Below are 18,742 nucleotides of genomic sequence, written 5' to 3' on the forward strand. Positions count from 1 at the left end.
AAAAAAAATTTTCAGCGATTTTCACGAAACCACTTTTCTTCAAGTTGAATTGGGCTAAAAATCCATCCCTGAAAATAAAAATTCTCTGAGTGGTGTGTAAATGCTGATCCTTACCCTACCTGGGGTGTCCACTGAGCATTTCCGCGAACTCTAGTTGAAGTTCTCTGGGCATGGGATTTTGACATGTTACCCAAACCAAAAGGAATGAGTGGGAAACAATGAAGACAACGGATAGAAGCACTTGCATTTGAAGGAGTTTCAAGCATGCTTGGGTACTCGTGTGATCTGAGTGACTCAGTTTTGGAATACAACTGTCGCGTGGCCCATCGCGACATCCAGGCACCCCGGAGTTTCTGAAAAAAATTTTTCCGCGATTTTCACGAAACCACTTTTCTTCAACTTGAATTGGGCTAAAAATCCATCCCTGAAAATAAAAATTCTCTGAGTGGTGTGTAAATGCTGATCCTTACCCTACCTGGGGTGTCCACTGAGCATTTCCGCGAACTCTAGTTGAAGTTCTCTGGGCATGGGATTTTGACATGTTACCCAAACCAAAAGGAATGAGTCGGAAACAATCAAGACAACTTATAGAAGCACTTGCATTTGAAGGGGTTTCAAGCATGCTTGGGTACTCGTGTGATCTGAGTGACTCAGTTTTGGAATACAACTGTCGCGTGGCCCACCGCGACATCCAGGCACCCCGGAGTTTCTGAAAAAAAATTTTCAGCGATTTTCACGAAACCACTTTTCTTCAACTTGAATTGGGCTAAAAATCCATCCCTGAAAATAAAAATGCTCTGAGTGGTGTGTAAATGCTGATCCTTACCCTACCTGGGGTGTCCACTGAGCATTTCCGCGAACTCTAGTTGAAGTTCTCTGGGCATGGGATTTTGACATGTTACCCAAACCAAAAGGAATGAGTGGGAAACAATCAAGACAACGGATAGAAGCACTTGCATTTGAAGGGGTTTCAAGCATGCTTGGGTACTCGTGTGATCTGAGTGACTCAGTTTTGGAATACAACTGTCGCGTGGCCCACCGCGACATCCAGGCACCCCGGAGTTTCTGAAAAAAAATTTTCAGCGATTTTCACGAAACCACTTTTCTTCAACTTGAATTGGGCTAAAAATCCATCCCTGAAAATAAAAATGCTCTGAGTGGTGTGTAAATGCTGATCCTTACCCTACCTGGGGTGTCCACTGAGCATTTCCGCGAACTCTAGTTGAAGTTCTCTGGGCATGGGATTTTGACATGTTACCCAAACCAAAAGGAATGAGTGGGAAACAATCAAGACAACGGATAGAAGCACTTGCATTTGAAGGAGTTTCAAGCATGCTTGGGTACTCGTGTGATCTGAGTGTCTCAGTTTTGGAATACAACTGTCGCGTGGCCCATCGCGACATCCAGGCACCCCGGAGTTTCTGAAAAAAAATTTTCAGCGATTTTCGCGAAACCACTTTTCTTCAACTTGAATTGGGCTAAAAATCCATCCCTGAAAATAAAAATTCTCTGAGTGGTGTGCAAATGCTGATCCTTACCCTACCTGGGGTGTCCACTGAGCATTTCCGCGAACTCTAGTTGAAGTTCTCTGGGCATGGGATTTTGACATGTTACCCAAACCAAAAGGAATGAGTGGGAAACAATCAAGACAACGAATAGAAGCACTTGCATTTGAAGGAGTTTCAAGCATGCTTGGGTACTCGTGTGATCTGAGTGACTCAGTTTTGGAATACAACTGTCGCGTGGCCCATCGCGACATCCAGGCACCCCGGAGTTTCTGAAAAAAAATTTTCAGCGATTTTCACGAAACCACTTTTCTTCAACTTGAATTGGGCTAAAAATCCATCCCTGAAAATAAAAATTCTCTGAGTGGTGTGTAAATGCTGATCCTTACCCTACCTGGGGTGTCCACTGAGCATTTCCGCGAACTCTAGTTGAAGTTCTCTGGGCATGGGATTTTGCCATGTTACCCAAACCAAAAGGAATGAGTGGGAAACAATCAAGACAACGGATAGAAGCACTTGCATTTGAAGGAGTTTCAAGCATGCTTGGGTACTCGTGTGATCTGAGTGACTCAGTTTTGGAATACAACTGTCGCGTGGCCCATCGCGACATCCAGGCACCCCGGAGTTTCTGAAAAAAAAATTTCAGCGATTTTCACGAAACCACTTTTCTTCAACTTGAATTGGGCTAAAAATCCATCCCTGAAAATAAAAATTCTCTGAGTGGTGTGTAAATGCTGATCCTTACCCTACCTGGGGTGTCCACTGAGCATTTCCGCGAACACTAGTTGAAGTTCTCTGGGCACGGGATTTTGACATGTTACCCAAACCAAAAGGAATGAGTGGGAAACAATCAAGACAACGGATGGAAGCACTTGCATTTGAAGGAGTTTCAAGCATGCTTGGGTACTCCTGTGATCTGAGTGACTCAGTTTTGGAATAAAACTGTCGCGTGGTGCACCGCGACATCCAGGCCTCCGGAGTTTCTGAAAAAAAATTTTCAGCGATTTTCACGAAACCACTTTTCTTCAACTTGAATTGGGCTAAAAATCCATCCCTGAAAATAAAAATTCTCTGAGTGGTGTGTAAATGCTGATCCTTACCCTACCTGGGGTGTCCACTGAGCATTTCCGCGAACTCTAGTTGAAGTTCTCTGGGCATGGGATTTTGACATGTTACCCAAACCAAAAGGAATGAGTGGGAAACAATCAAGACAACAGATAGAAGCACTTGCATTTGAAGGAGTTTCAAGCATGCTTGGGTACTCGTGTGATCTGAGTGACTCAGTTTTGGAATACAACTGTCGCATGGTGCACCGCGACATCCAGGCACCCCGGAGTTTCTGAAAAAAAATTTTCAGCGATTTTCACGAAACCACTTTTCTTCAACTTGAATTGGGCTAAAAATCCATCCCTGAAAATAAAAATTCTCTGAGTGGTGTGTAAATGCTGATCCTTACCCTACCTGGGGTGTCCACTGAGCATTTCCGCGAACTCTAGTTGAAGTTCTCTGGGCATGGGATTTTGACATGTTACCCAAACCAAAAGGAATGATTTGGAAACAATCAAGACAACGGATAGAAGCACTTGCATTTGAAGGGGTTTCAAGCATGCTTGGGTACTCGTGTGATCTGAGTGACTCAGTTTTGGAATACAACTGTCGCGTGGCCCACCGCGACATCCAGGCACCCCGGAGTTTCTGAAAAAAAATTTTCAGCGATTTTCGCGAAACCACTTTTCTTCAACTTGAATTGGGCTAAAAATCCATCCCTGAAAATAAAAATTCTCTGAGTGGTGTGTAAATGCTGATCTTTACCCTACCTGGGGTGTCCACTGAGCATTTCCGCGAACTCTAGTTGAAGTTCTCTGGGCATGGGATTTTGACATGTTACCCAAACCAAAAGGAATGAGTGGGAAACAATCAAGACAACGGATAGAAGCACTTGCATTTGAAGGAGTTTCAAGCATGCTTGGGTACTCGTGTGATCTGAGTGACTCAGTTTTGGAATACAACTGTCGCGTGGCCCATCGCGACATCCAGGCACCCCGGAGTTTCTGAAAAAAAATTTTCAGCGATTTTCACGAAACCACTTTTCTTCAACTTGAATTGGGCTAAAAATCCATCCCTGAAAATAAAAATTCTCTGAGTGGTGTGTAAATGCTGATCCTTACCCTACCTGGGGTGTCCACTGAGCATTTCCGCGAACACTAGTTGAAGTTCTCTGGGCATGGGATTTTGACATGTTACCCAAACCAAAAGGAATGAGTGGGAAACAATCAAGACAACGGATAGAGGCACTTGCATTTGAAGGAGTTTCAAGCATGCTTGGGTACTCGTGTGATCTGAGTGACTCAGTTTTGGAATACAACTGTCGCGTGGCCCATCGCGACATCCAGGCACCCCGGAGTTTCTGAAAAAAAATTTTCAGCGATTTTCACGAAACCACTTTTCTTCAACTTGAATTGGGCTAAAAATCCATCCCTGAAAATAAAAATTCTCTGAGTGGTGTGTAAATGCTGATCCTTACCCTACCTGGGGTGTCCACTGAGCATTTCCGCGAACACTAGTTGAAGTTCTCTGGGCATGGGATTTTGACATGTTACCCAAACCAAAAGGAATGAGTGGGAAACAATCAAGACAACGGATAGAAGCACTTGCATTTGAAGGAGTTTCAAGCATGCTTAGGTACTTGTGTGATCTGAGTGACTCAGTTTTGGAATACAACTGTCGCGTGGTGCACCGCGACATCCAGGCCTCCGGAGTTTCTGAAAAAAAATTTTCAGCGATTTTCACGAAACCACTTTTCTTCTAGTTGAATTGGGCTAAAAATCCATCCCTGAAAATAAAAATTCTCTGAGTGGTGTGTAAATGCTGATCCTTACCCTACCTGGGGTGTCCACTGAGCATTTCCGCGAACTCTAGTTGAAGTTCTCTGGGCATGGGATTTTGACATGTTACCCAAACCAAAAGGAATGAGTGGGAAACAATCAAGACAACGGATAGAAGCACTTGCATTTGAAGGAGTTTCAAGCATGCTTGGGTACTCGTGTGATCTGAGTGACTCAGTTTTGGAATACAACTGTCGCGTGGTGCACCGCGACATCCAGGCACCCCGGAGTTTCTGAAAAAAAATTTTCAGCGATTTTCACGAAACCACTTTTCTTCAACTTGAATTGGGCTAAAAATCCATCCCTGAAAATAAAAATTCTCTGAGTGGTGTGTAAATGCTGATCCTTACCCTACCTGGGGTGTCCATTGAGCATTTCCGCGAAGTCTAGTTGAAGTTCTCTGGGCATGGGATTTTGACATGTTACCCAAACCAAAAGGAATGAGTGGGAAACAATCAAGACAACGAATAGAAGCACTTGCATTTGAAGGAGTTTCAAGCATGCTTGGGTACTCGTGTGATCTGAGTGACTCAGTTTTGGAATACAACTGTCGCGTGGTGCACCGCGACATCCAGGCACCCCAGAGTTTCTGAAAAAAAATTTTCAGCGATTTTCACGAAACCACTTTTCTTCAAGTTGAATTGGGCTAAAAATCCATCCCTGAAAATAAAAATTCTCTGAGTGGTTTGTAAATGCTGATCCTTACCCTACCTGGGGTGTCCACTGAGCATTTCCGCGAACTCTAGTTGAAGTTCTCTGGGCATGGGATTTTGACATGTTACCCAAACCAAAAGGAATGAGTGGGAAACAATCAAGACAACGGATAGAAGCACTTGCATTTGAAGGAGTTTCAAGCATGCTTGGGTACTCGTGTGATCTGAGTGACTCAGTTTTGGAATACAACTGTCGCGTGGTGCACGGCGACATCCAGGCACCCCGGAGTTTCTGAAAAAAAATGTTCAGCGCTTTTCACGAAACCACTTTTCTTCAACTTGAATTGGGCTAAAAATCCATCCCTGAAAATAAAAATTCTCTGAGTGGTGTGTAAATGCTGATCCTTACCCTACCTGGGGTGTCCATTGAGCATTTCCGCGAACTCTAGTTGAAGTTCTCTGGGCATGGGATTTTGACATGTTACCCAAACCAAAAGGAATGAGTGGAAACAATCAAGACAACGAATAGAAGCACTTGCATTTGAAGGAGTTTCAAGCATGCTTGGGTACTCGTGTGATCTGAGTGACTCAGTTTTGGAATACAACTGTCGCGTGGTGCACCGCGACATCCAGGCACCCCAGAGTTTCTGAAAAAAAATTTTCAGCGATTTTCACGAAACCACTTTTCTTCAAGTTGAATTGGGCTAAAAATCCATCCCTGAAAATAAAAATTCTCTGAGTGGTTTGTAAATGCTGATCCTTACCCTACCTGGGGTGTCCACTGAGCATTTCCGCGAACTCTAGTTGAAGTTCTCTGGGCATGGGATTTTGACATGTTACCCAAACCAAAAGGAATGAGTGGGAAACAATCAAGACAACGGATAGAAGCACTTGCATTTGAAGGAGTTTCAAGCATGCTTGGGTACTCGTGTGATCTGAGTGACTCAGTTTTGGAATACAACTGTCGCGTGGTGCACCGCGACATCCAGGCACCCCGGAGTTTCTGAAAAAAAATTTTCAGCGATTTTCACGAAACCACTTTTCTTCAACTTGAATTGGGCTAAAAATCCATCCCTGAAAATAAAAATTCTCTGAGTGGTGTGTAAATGCTGATCCTTACCCTACCTGGGGTGTCCATTGAGCATTTCCGCGAAGTCTAGTTGAAGTTCTCTGGGCATGGGATTTTGACATGTTACCCAAACCAAAAGGAATGAGTGGGAAACAATCAAGACAACGAATAGAAGCACTTGCATTTGAAGGAGTTTCAAGCATGCTTGGGTACTCGTGTGATCTGAGTGACTCAGTTTTGGAATACAACTGTCGCGTGGTGCACCGCGACATCCAGGCACCCCAGAGTTTCTGAAAAAAAATTTTCAGCGATTTTCACGAAACCACTTTTCTTCAAGTTGAATTGGGCTAAAAATCCATCCCTGAAAATAAAAATTCTCTGAGTGGTTTGTAAATGCTGATCCTTACCCTACCTGGGGTGTCCACTGAGCATTTCCGCGAACTCTAGTTGAAGTTCTCTGGGCATGGGATTTTGACATGTTACCCAAACCAAAAGGAATGAGTGGGAAACAATCAAGACAACGGATAGAAGCACTTGCATTTGAAGGAGTTTCAAGCATGCTTGGGTACTCGTGTGATCTGAGTGACTCAGTTTTGGAATACAACTGTCGCGTGGTGCACCGCGACATCCAGGCACCCCGGAGTTTCTGAAAAAAAATTTTCAGCGATATTCACGAAACCACTTTTCTTCAACTTGAATTGGGCTAAAAATCCATCCCTGAAAATAACAATTCTCTGAGTGGTGTGTAAATGCTGATCCTTACCCTACCTGGGGTGTCCACTGAGCATTTCCGTGAACTCTAGTTGAAGTTCTCTGGGCATGGGATTTTGACATGTTACCCAAACCAAAAGGAATGAGTGGGAAACAATCAAGACAACGGATAGAAGCACTTGCATTTGAAGGAGTTTCAAGCATGCTTGGGTACTCGTGTGATCTGAGTGACTCAGTTTTGGAATACAACTGTCGCGTGGTGCACCGCGACATCCAGGCACCCCGGAGTTTCTGAAAAAAAATTTTCAGCGATTTTCACGAAACCACTTTTCTTCAACTTGAATTGGTCTAAAAATCCATCCCTGAAAATAAAAATTCTCTGAGTGGTGTGTAAATGCTGATCCTTACCCTACCTGGGGTGTCCACTGAGCATTTCCGCGAACTCTAGTTGAAGTTCTCTGGGCATGGGATTTTGACATGTTACCCAAACCAAAAGGAATGAGTGGGAAACAATCAAGACAACGGATAGAAGCACTTGCAATTGAAAGGGTTTCAAGCATGCTTGGGTACTCGTGTGATCTGAGTGACTCAGTTTTGGAATACAACTGTCGCGTGGCCCACCGCGACATCCAGGCACCCCGGAGTTTCTGAAAAAAACTTTTCAGCGATTTTCACGAAACCACTTTTCTTCAAGTTGAAATGGGCTAAAAATCCATCCCTGAAAATAAAAATTCTCTGAGTGGTTTGTAAATGCTGATCCTTACCCTACCTGGGGTGTCCACTGAGCATTTCCGCGAACTCTAGTTGAAGTTCTCTGGGCATGGGATTTTGACATGTTACCCAAACCAAAAGGAATGAGTGGGAAACAATCAAGACAACGGATAGAAGCACTTGCATTTGAAGGAGTTTCAAGCATGCTTGGGTACTCGTGTGATCTGAGTGACTCAGTTTTGGAATACAACTGTCGCGTGGCCCATCGCGACATCCAGGCACCCCGGAGTTTCTGAAAAAAAAATTTCCGCGATTTTCACGAAACCACTTTTCTTCAACTTGAATTGGGCTAAAAATCCATCCCTGAAAATAAAAATTCTCTGAGTGGTGTGTAAATGCTGATCCTTACCCTACCTGGGGTGTCCACTGAGCATTTCCGCGAACTCTAGTTGAAGTTCTCTGGGCATGGGATTTTGACATGTTACCCAAACCAAAAGGAATGAGTCGGAAACAATCAAGACAACGGATAGAAGCACTTGCATTTGAAGGAGTTTCAAGCATGCTTGGGTACTCGTGTGATCTGAGTGTCTCAGTTTTGGAATACAACTGTCGCGTGGTGCACCGCGACATCCAGGCACCCCGGAGTTTCTGAAAAAAAATTTTCAGCGATCTTCACGAAACCACTTTTCTTCAACTTGAATTGGGCTAAAAATCCATCCCTGAAAATAAAAATTCTCTGAGTGGTGTGTAAATGCTGATCCTTACCCTACCTGGGGTGTCCACTGAGCATTTCCGCGAAGTCTAGTTGAAGTTCTCTGGGCATGGGATTTTGACATGTTACCCAAACCAAAAGGAATGAGTGGGAAACAATCAAGACAACGGATAGAAGCACTTGCATTTGAAGGGGTTTCAAGCATGCTTGGGTACTCGTGTGATCTGAGTGACTCAGTTTTGGAATACAACTGTCGCGTGGCCCACCGCGACATCCAGGCACCCCGGAGTTTCTGAAAAAAAATTTTCAGCGATTTTCACGAAACCACTTTTCTTCAACTTGAATTGGGCTAAAAATCCATCCCTGAAAATAAAAATGCTCTGAGTGGTGTGTAAATGCTGATCCTTACCCTACCTGGGGTGTCCACTGAGCATTTCCGCGAACTCTAGTTGAAGTTCTCTGGGCATGGGATTTTGACATGTTACCCAAACCAAAAGGAATGAGTGGGAAACAATCAAGACAACGGATAGAAGCACTTGCATTTGAAGGAGTTTCAAGCATGCTTGGGTACTCGTGTGATCTGAGTGTCTCAGTTTTGGAATACAACTGTCGCGTGGCCCATCGCGACATCCAGGCACCCCGGAGTTTCTGAAAAAAAATTTTCAGCGATTTTCGCGAAACCACTTTTCTTCAACTTGAATTGGGCTAAAAATCCATCCCTGAAAATAAAAATTCTCTGAGTGGTGTGCAAATGCTGATCCTTACCCTACCTGGGGTGTCCACTGAGCATTTCCGCGAACTCTAGTTGAAGTTCTCTGGGCATGGGATTTTGACATGTTACCCAAACCAAAAGGAATGAGTGGGAAACAATCAAGACAACGAATAGAAGCACTTGCATTTGAAGGAGTTTCAAGCATGCTTGGGTACTCGTGTGATCTGAGTGACTCAGTTTTGGAATACAACTGTCGCGTGGCCCATCGCGACATCCAGGCACCCCGGAGTTTCTGAAAAAAAATTTTCAGCGATTTTCACGAAACCACTTTTCTTCAACTTGAATTGGGCTAAAAATCCATCCCTGAAAATAAAAATTCTCTGAGTGGTGTGTAAATGCTGATCCTTACCCTACCTGGGGTGTCCACTGAGCATTTCCGCGAACTCTAGTTGAAGTTCTCTGGGCATGGGATTTTGCCATGTTACCCAAACCAAAAGGAATGAGTGGGAAACAATCAAGACAACGGATAGAAGCACTTGCATTTGAAGGAGTTTCAAGCATGCTTGGGTACTCGTGTGATCTGAGTGACTCAGTTTTGGAATACAACTGTCGCGTGGCCCATCGCGACATCCAGGCACCCCGGAGTTTCTGAAAAAAAAATTTCAGCGATTTTCACGAAACCACTTTTCTTCAACTTGAATTGGGCTAAAAATCCATCCCTGAAAATAAAAATTCTCTGAGTGGTGTGTAAATGCTGATCCTTACCCTACCTGGGGTGTCCACTGAGCATTTCCGCGAACACTAGTTGAAGTTCTCTGGGCACGGGATTTTGACATGTTACCCAAACCAAAAGGAATGAGTGGGAAACAATCAAGACAACGGATGGAAGCACTTGCATTTGAAGGAGTTTCAAGCATGCTTGGGTACTCCTGTGATCTGAGTGACTCAGTTTTGGAATAAAACTGTCGCGTGGTGCACCGCGACATCCAGGCCTCCGGAGTTTCTGAAAAAAAATTTTCAGCGATTTTCACGAAACCACTTTTCTTCAACTTGAATTGGGCTAAAAATCCATCCCTGAAAATAAAAATTCTCTGAGTGGTGTGCAAATGCTGATCCTTACCCTACCTGGGGTGTCCACTGAGCATTTCCGCGAACTCTAGTTGAAGTTCTCTGGGCATGGGATTTTGACATGTTACCCAAACCAAAAGGAATGATTTGGAAACAATCAAGACAACGGATAGAAGCACTTGCATTTGAAGGGGTTTCAAGCATGCTTGGGTACTCGTGTGATCTGAGTGACTCAGTTTTGGAATACAACTGTCGCGTGGCCCACCGCGACATCCAGGCACCCCGGAGTTTCTGAAAAAAAATTTTCAGCGATTTTCGCGAAACCACTTTTCTTCAACTTGAATTGGGCTAAAAATCCATCCCTGAAAATAAAAATTCTCTGAGTGGTGTGTAAATGCTGATCTTTACCCTACCTGGGGTGTCCACTGAGCATTTCCGCGAACTCTAGTTGAAGTTCTCTGGGCATGGGATTTTGACATGTTACCCAAACCAAAAGGAATGAGTGGGAAACAATCAAGACAACGGATAGAAGCACTTGCATTTGAAGGAGTTTCAAGCATGCTTGGGTACTCGTGTGATCTGAGTGACTCAGTTTTGGAATACAACTGTCGCGTGGCCCATCGCGACATCCAGGCACCCCGGAGTTTCTGAAAAAAAATTTTCAGCGATTTTCACGAAACCACTTTTCTTCAACTTGAATTGGGCTAAAAATCCATCCCTGAAAATAAAAATTCTCTGAGTGGTGTGTAAATGCTGATCCTTACCCTACCTGGGGTGTCCACTGAGCATTTCCGCGAACACTAGTTGAAGTTCTCTGGGCATGGGATTTTGACATGTTACCCAAACCAAAAGGAATGAGTGGGAAACAATCAAGACAACGGATAGAGGCACTTGCATTTGAAGGAGTTTCAAGCATGCTTGGGTACTCGTGTGATCTGAGTGACTCAGTTTTGGAATACAACTGTCGCGTGGCCCATCGCGACATCCAGGCACCCCGGAGTTTCTGAAAAAAAATTTTCAGCGATTTTCACGAAACCACTTTTCTTCAACTTGAATTGGGCTAAAAATCCATCCCTGAAAATAAAAATTCTCTGAGTGGTGTGTAAATGCTGATCCTTACCCTACCTGGGGTGTCCACTGAGCATTTCCGCGAACACTAGTTGAAGTTCTCTGGGCATGGGATTTTGACATGTTACCCAAACCAAAAGGAATGAGTGGGAAACAATCAAGACAACGGATAGAAGCACTTGCATTTGAAGGAGTTTCAAGCATGCTTAGGTACTTGTGTGATCTGAGTGACTCAGTTTTGGAATACAACTGTCGCGTGGTGCACCGCGACATCCAGGCCTCCGGAGTTTCTGAAAAAAAATTTTCAGCGATTTTCACGAAACCACTTTTCTTCTAGTTGAATTGGGCTAAAAATCCATCCCTGAAAATAAAAATTCTCTGAGTGGTGTGTAAATGCTGATCCTTACCCTACCTGGGGTGTCCACTGAGCATTTCCGCGAACTCTAGTTGAAGTTCTCTGGGCATGGGATTTTGACATGTTACCCAAACCAAAAGGAATGAGTGGGAAACAATCAAGACAACGGATAGAAGCACTTGCATTTGAAGGAGTTTCAAGCATGCTTGGGTACTCGTGTGATCTGAGTGACTCAGTTTTGGAATACAACTGTCGCGTGGTGCACCGCGACATCCAGGCACCCCGGAGTTTCTGAAAAAAAATTTTCAGCGATTTTCACGAAACCACTTTTCTTCAACTTGAATTGGGCTAAAAATCCATCCCTGAAAATAAAAATTCTCTGAGTGGTGTGTAAATGCTGATCCTTACCCTACCTGGGGTGTCCATTGAGCATTTCCGCGAAGTCTAGTTGAAGTTCTCTGGGCATGGGATTTTGACATGTTACCCAAACCAAAAGGAATGAGTGGGAAACAATCAAGACAACGAATAGAAGCACTTGCATTTGAAGGAGTTTCAAGCATGCTTGGGTACTCGTGTGATCTGAGTGACTCAGTTTTGGAATACAACTGTCGCGTGGTGCACCGCGACATCCAGGCACCCCAGAGTTTCTGAAAAAAAATTTTCAGCGATTTTCACGAAACCACTTTTCTTCAAGTTGAATTGGGCTAAAAATCCATCCCTGAAAATAAAAATTCTCTGAGTGGTTTGTAAATGCTGATCCTTACCCTACCTGGGGTGTCCACTGAGCATTTCCGCGAACTCTAGTTGAAGTTCTCTGGGCATGGGATTTTGACATGTTACCCAAACCAAAAGGAATGAGTGGGAAACAATCAAGACAACGGATAGAAGCACTTGCATTTGAAGGAGTTTCAAGCATGCTTGGGTACTCGTGTGATCTGAGTGACTCAGTTTTGGAATACAACTGTCGCGTGGTGCACCGCGACATCCAGGCACCCCGGAGTTTCTGAAAAAAAATTTTCAGCGATTTTCACGAAACCACTTTTCTTCAACTTGAATTGGGCTAAAAATCCATCCCTGAAAATAAAAATTCTCTGAGTGGTGTGTAAATGCTGATCCTTACCCTACCTGGGGTGTCCATTGAGCATTTCCGCGAAGTCTAGTTGAAGTTCTCTGGGCATGGGATTTTGACATGTTACCCAAACCAAAAGGAATGAGTGGGAAACAATCAAGACAACGAATAGAAGCACTTGCATTTGAAGGAGTTTCAAGCATGCTTGGGTACTCGTGTGATCTGAGTGACTCAGTTTTGGAATACAACTGTCGCGTGGTGCACCGCGACATCCAGGCACCCCAGAGTTTCTGAAAAAAAATTTTCAGCGATTTTCACGAAACCACTTTTCTTCAAGTTGAATTGGGCTAAAAATCCATCCCTGAAAATAAAAATTCTCTGAGTGGTTTGTAAATGCTGATCCTTACCCTACCTGGGGTGTCCACTGAGCATTTCCGCGAACTCTAGTTGAAGTTCTCTGGGCATGGGATTTTGACATGTTACCCAAACCAAAAGGAATGAGTGGGAAACAATCAAGACAACGGATAGAAGCACTTGCATTTGAAGGAGTTTCAAGCATGCTTGGGTACTCGTGTGATCTGAGTGACTCAGTTTTGGAATACAACTGTCGCGTGGTGCACCGCGACATCCAGGCACCCCGGAGTTTCTGAAAAAAAATTTTCAGCGATATTCACGAAACCACTTTTCTTCAACTTGAATTGGGCTAAAAATCCATCCCTGAAAATAACAATTCTCTGAGTGGTGTGTAAATGCTGATCCTTACCCTACCTGGGGTGTCCACTGAGCATTTCCGTGAACTCTAGTTGAAGTTCTCTGGGCATGGGATTTTGACATGTTACCCAAACCAAAAGGAATGAGTGGGAAACAATCAAGACAACGGATAGAAGCACTTGCATTTGAAGGAGTTTCAAGCATGCTTGGGTACTCGTGTGATCTGAGTGACTCAGTTTTGGAATACAACTGTCGCGTGGTGCACCGCGACATCCAGGCACCCCGGAGTTTCTGAAAAAAAATTTTCAGCGATTTTCACGAAACCACTTTTCTTCAACTTGAATTGGTCTAAAAATCCATCCCTGAAAATAAAAATTCTCTGAGTGGTGTGTAAATGCTGATCCTTACCCTACCTGGGGTGTCCACTGAGCATTTCCGCGAACTCTAGTTGAAGTTCTCTGGGCATGGGATTTTGACATGTTACCCAAACCAAAAGGAATGAGTGGGAAACAATCAAGACAACGGATAGAAGCACTTGCAATTGAAAGGGTTTCAAGCATGCTTGGGTACTCGTGTGATCTGAGTGACTCAGTTTTGGAATACAACTGTCGCGTGGCCCACCGCGACATCCAGGCACCCCGGAGTTTCTGAAAAAAAAATTTCAGCGATTTTCACGAAACCACTTTACTTCAACTTGAATTGGGCTAGAAATCCATCTCTGAAAATAAAAATTCTCTGAGTGGTGTGTAACTGCTGATCCTTACCCTACCTGGGGTGTCCACTAAGCATTTCCGCGAACTCTAGTTAAAGTTCTCTGGGCATGGGATTTTGACATGTTACCTAAACCAAAAGGAATGAGTGGGAAACAATCAAGACAACGGATAGAAGCACTTGCATTTGAAGGAGTTTCAAGCATGCTTGGGTACTCGTGTGATCTGAGTGACTCAGTTTTGGAATACAACTGTCGCGTGGCCCACCGCGACATCCAGGCACCCCGGAGTTTCTGAAAAAAACTTTTCAGCGATTTTCACGAAACCACTTTTCTTCAAGTTGAAATGGGCTAAAAATCCATCCCTGAAAATAAAAATTCTCTGAGTGGTTTGTAAATGCTGATCCTTACCCTACCTGGGGTGTCCACTGAGCATTTCCGCGAACTCTAGTTGAAGTTCTCTGGGCATGGGATTTTGACATGTTACCCAAACCAAAAGGAATGAGTGGGAAACAATCAAGACAACGGATAGAAGCACTTGCATTTGAAGGAGTTTCAAGCATGCTTGGGTACTCGTGTGATCTGAGTGACTCAGTTTTGGAATACAACTGTCGCGTGGCCCATCGCGACATCCAGGCACCCCGGAGTTTCTGAAAAAAAAATTTCCGCGATTTTCACGAAACCACTTTTCTTCAACTTGAATTGGGCTAAAAATCCATCCCTGAAAATAAAAATTCTCTGAGTGGTGTGTAAATGCTGATCCTTACCCTACCTGGGGTGTCCACTGAGCATTTCCGCGAACTCTAGTTGAAGTTCTCTGGGCATGGGATTTTGACATGTTACCCAAACCAAAAGGAATGAGTCGGAAACAATCAAGACAACGGATAGAAGCACTTGCATTTGAAGGAGTTTCAAGCATGCTTGGGTACTCGTGTGATCTGAGTGTCTCAGTTTTGGAATACAACTGTCGCGTGGTGCACCGCGACATCCAGGCACCCCGGAGTTTCTGAAAAAAAATTTTCAGCGATCTTCACGAAACCACTTTTCTTCAACTTGAATTGGGCTAAAAATCCATCCCTGAAAATAAAAATTCTCTGAGTGGTGTGTAAATGCTGATCCTTACCCTACCTGGGGTGTCCACTGAGCATTTCCGCGAAGTCTAGTTGAAGTTCTCTGGGCATGGGATTTTGACATGTTACCCAAACCAAAAGGAATGAGTGGGAAACAATCAAGACAACGGATAGAAGCACTTGCATTTGAAGGGGTTTCAAGCATGCTTGGGTACTCGTGTGATCTGAGTGACTCAGTTTTGGAATACAACTGTCGCGTGGCCCACCGCGACATCCAGGCACCCCGGAGTTTCTGAAAAAAAATTTTCAGCGATTTTCACGAAACCACTTTTCTTCAACTTGAATTGGGCTAAAAATCCATCCCTGAAAATAAAAATGCTCTGAGTGGTGTGTAAATGCTGATCCTTACCCTACCTGGGGTGTCCACTGAGCATTTCCGCGAACTCTAGTTGAAGTTCTCTGGGCATGGGATTTTGACATGTTACCCAAACCAAAAGGAATGAGTGGGAAACAATCAAGACAACGGATAGAAGCACTTGCATTTGAAGGAGTTTCAAGCATGCTTGGGTACTCGTGTGATCTGAGTGTCTCAGTTTTGGAATACAACTGTCGCGTGGCCCATCGCGACATCCAGGCACCCCGGAGTTTCTGAAAAAAAATTTTCAGCGATTTTCGCGAAACCACTTTTCTTCAACTTGAATTGGGCTAAAAATCCATCCCTGAAAATAAAAATTCTCTGAGTGGTGTGCAAATGCTGATCCTTACCCTACCTGGGGTGTCCACTGAGCATTTCCGCGAACTCTAGTTGAAGTTCTCTGGGCATGGGATTTTGACATGTTACCCAAACCAAAAGGAATGAGTGGGAAACAATCAAGACAACGAATAGAAGCACTTGCATTTGAAGGAGTTTCAAGCATGCTTGGGTACTCGTGTGATCTGAGTGACTCAGTTTTGGAATACAACTGTCGCGTGGCCCATCGCGACATCCAGGCATCCCGGAGTTTCTGAAAAAAAATTTTCAGCGATTTTCACGAAACCACTTTTCTTCAACTTGAATTGGGCTAAAAATCCATCCCTGAAAATAAAAATTCTCTGAGTGGTGTGTAAATGCTGATCCTTACCCTACCTGGGGTGTCCACTGAGCATTTCCGCGAACTCTAGTTGAAGTTCTCTGGGCATGGGATTTTGCCATGTTACCCAAACCAAAAGGAATGAGTGGGAAACAATCAAGACAACGGATAGAAGCACTTGCATTTGAAGGAGTTTCAAGCATGCTTGGGTACTCGTGTGATCTGAGTGACTCAGTTTTGGAATACAACTGTCGCGTGGCCCATCGCGACATCCAGGCACCCCGGAGTTTCTGAAAAAAAAATTTCAGCGATTTTCACGAAACCACTTTTCTTCAACTTGAATTGGGCTAAAAATCCATCCCTGAAAATAAAAATTCTCTGAGTGGTGTGTAAATGCTGATCCTTACCCTACCTGGGGTGTCCACTGAGCATTTCCGCGAACACTAGTTGAAGTTCTCTGGGCACGGGATTTTGACATGTTACCCAAACCAAAAGGAATGAGTGGGAAACAATCAAGACAACGGATGGAAGCACTTGCATTTGAAGGAGTTTCAAGCATGCTTGGGTACTCCTGTGATCTGAGTGACTCAGTTTTGGAATAAAACTGTCGCGTGGTGCACCGCGACATCCAGGCCTCCGGAGTTTCTGAAAAAAAATTTTCAGCGATTTTCACGAAACCACTTTTCTTCAACTTGAATTGGGCTAAAAATCCATCCCTGAAAATAAAAATTCTCTGAGTGGTGTGCAAATGCTGATCCTTACCCTACCTGGGGTGTCCACTGAGCATTTCCGCGAACTCTAGTTGAAGTTCTCTGGGCATGGGATTTTGACATGTTACCCAAACCAAAAGGAATGATTTGGAAACAATCAAGACAACGGATAGAAGCACTTGCATTTGAAGGGGTTTCAAGCATGCTTGGGTACTCGTGTGATCTGAGTGACTCAGTTTTGGAATACAACTGTCGCGTGGCCCACCGCGACATCCAGGCACCCCGGAGTTTCTGAAAAAAAATTTTCAGCGATTTTCGCGAAACCACTTTTCTTCAACTTGAATTGGGCTAAAAATCCATCCCTGAAAATAAAAATTCTCTGAGTGGTGTGTAAATGCTGATCTTTACCCTACCTGGGGTGTCCACTGAGCATTTCCGCGAACTCTAGTTGAAGTTCTCTGGGCATGGGATTTTGACATGTTACCCAAACCAAAAGGAATGAGTGGGAAACAATCAAGACAACGGATAGAAGCACTTGCATTTGAAGGAGTTTCAAGCATGCTTGGGTACTCGTGTGATCTGAGTGACTCAGTTTTGGAATACAACTGTCGCGTGGCCCATCGCGACATCCAGGCACCCCGGAGTTTCTGAAAAAAAATTTTCAGCGATTTTCACGAAACCACTTTTCTTCAACTTGAATTGGGCTAAAAATCCATCCCTGAAAATAAAAATTCTCTGAGTGGTGTGTAAATGCTGATCCTTACCCTACCTGGGGTGTCCACTGAGCATTTCCGCGAACACTAGTTGAAGTTCTCTGGGCATGGGATTTTGACATGTTACCCAAACCAAAAGGAATGAGTGGGAAACAATCAAGACAACGGATAGAGGCACTTGCATTTGAAGGAGTTTCAAGCATGCTTGGGTACTCGTGTGATCTGAGTGACTCAGTTTTGGAATACAACTGTCGCGTGGCCCATCGCGACATCCAGGCACCCCGGAGTTTCTGAAAAAAAATTTTCAGCGATTTTCACGAAACCACTTTTCTTCAACTTGAATTGGGCTAAAAATCCATCCCTGAAAATAAAAATTCTCTGAGTGGTGTGTAAATGCTGATCCTTACCCTACCTGGGGTGTCCACTGAGCATTTCCGCGAACACTAGTTGAAGTTCTCTGGGCATGGGATTTTGACATGTTACCCAAACCAAAAGGAATGAGTGGGAAACAATCAAGACAACGGATAGAAGCACTTGCATTTGAAGGAGTTTCAAGCATGCTTAGGTACTTGTGTGATCTGAGTGACTCAGTTTTGGAATACAACTGTCGCGTGGTGCACCGCGACATCCAGGCCTCCGGAGTTTCTGAAAAAAAATTTTCAGCGATTTTCACGAAACCACTTTTCTTCTAGTTGAATTGGGCTAAAAATCCATCCCTGAAAATAAAAATTCTCTGAGTGGTGTGTAAATGCTGATCCTTACCCTACCTGGGGTGTCCACTGAGCATTTCCGCGAACTCTAGTTGAAGTTCTCTGGGCATGGGATTTTGACATGTTACCCAAACCAAAAGGAATGAGTGGGAAACAATCAAGACAACGGATAGAAGCACTTGCATTTGAAGGAGTTTCAAGCATGCTTGGGTACTCGTGTGATCTGAGTGACTCAGTTTTGGAATACAACTGTCGCGTGGTGCACCGCGACATCCAGGCACCCCGGAGTTTCTGAAAAAAAATTTTCAGCGATTTTCACGAAACCACTTTTCTTCAACTTGAATTGGGCTAAAAATCCATCCCTGAAAATAAAAATTCTCTGAGTGGTGTGTAAATGCTGATCCTTACCCTACCTGGGGTGTCCATTGAGCATTTCCGCGAAGTCTAGTTGAAGTTCTCTGGGCATGGGATTTTGACATGTTACCCAAACCAAAAGGAATGAGTGGGAAACAATCAAGACAACGAATAGAA

The sequence above is a fragment of the Lepisosteus oculatus genome, chromosome 5 (assembly GCF_040954835.1).
Source record: "Lepisosteus oculatus isolate fLepOcu1 chromosome 5, fLepOcu1.hap2, whole genome shotgun sequence".
NCBI lineage: Eukaryota > Metazoa > Chordata > Actinopteri > Semionotiformes > Lepisosteidae > Lepisosteus > Lepisosteus oculatus.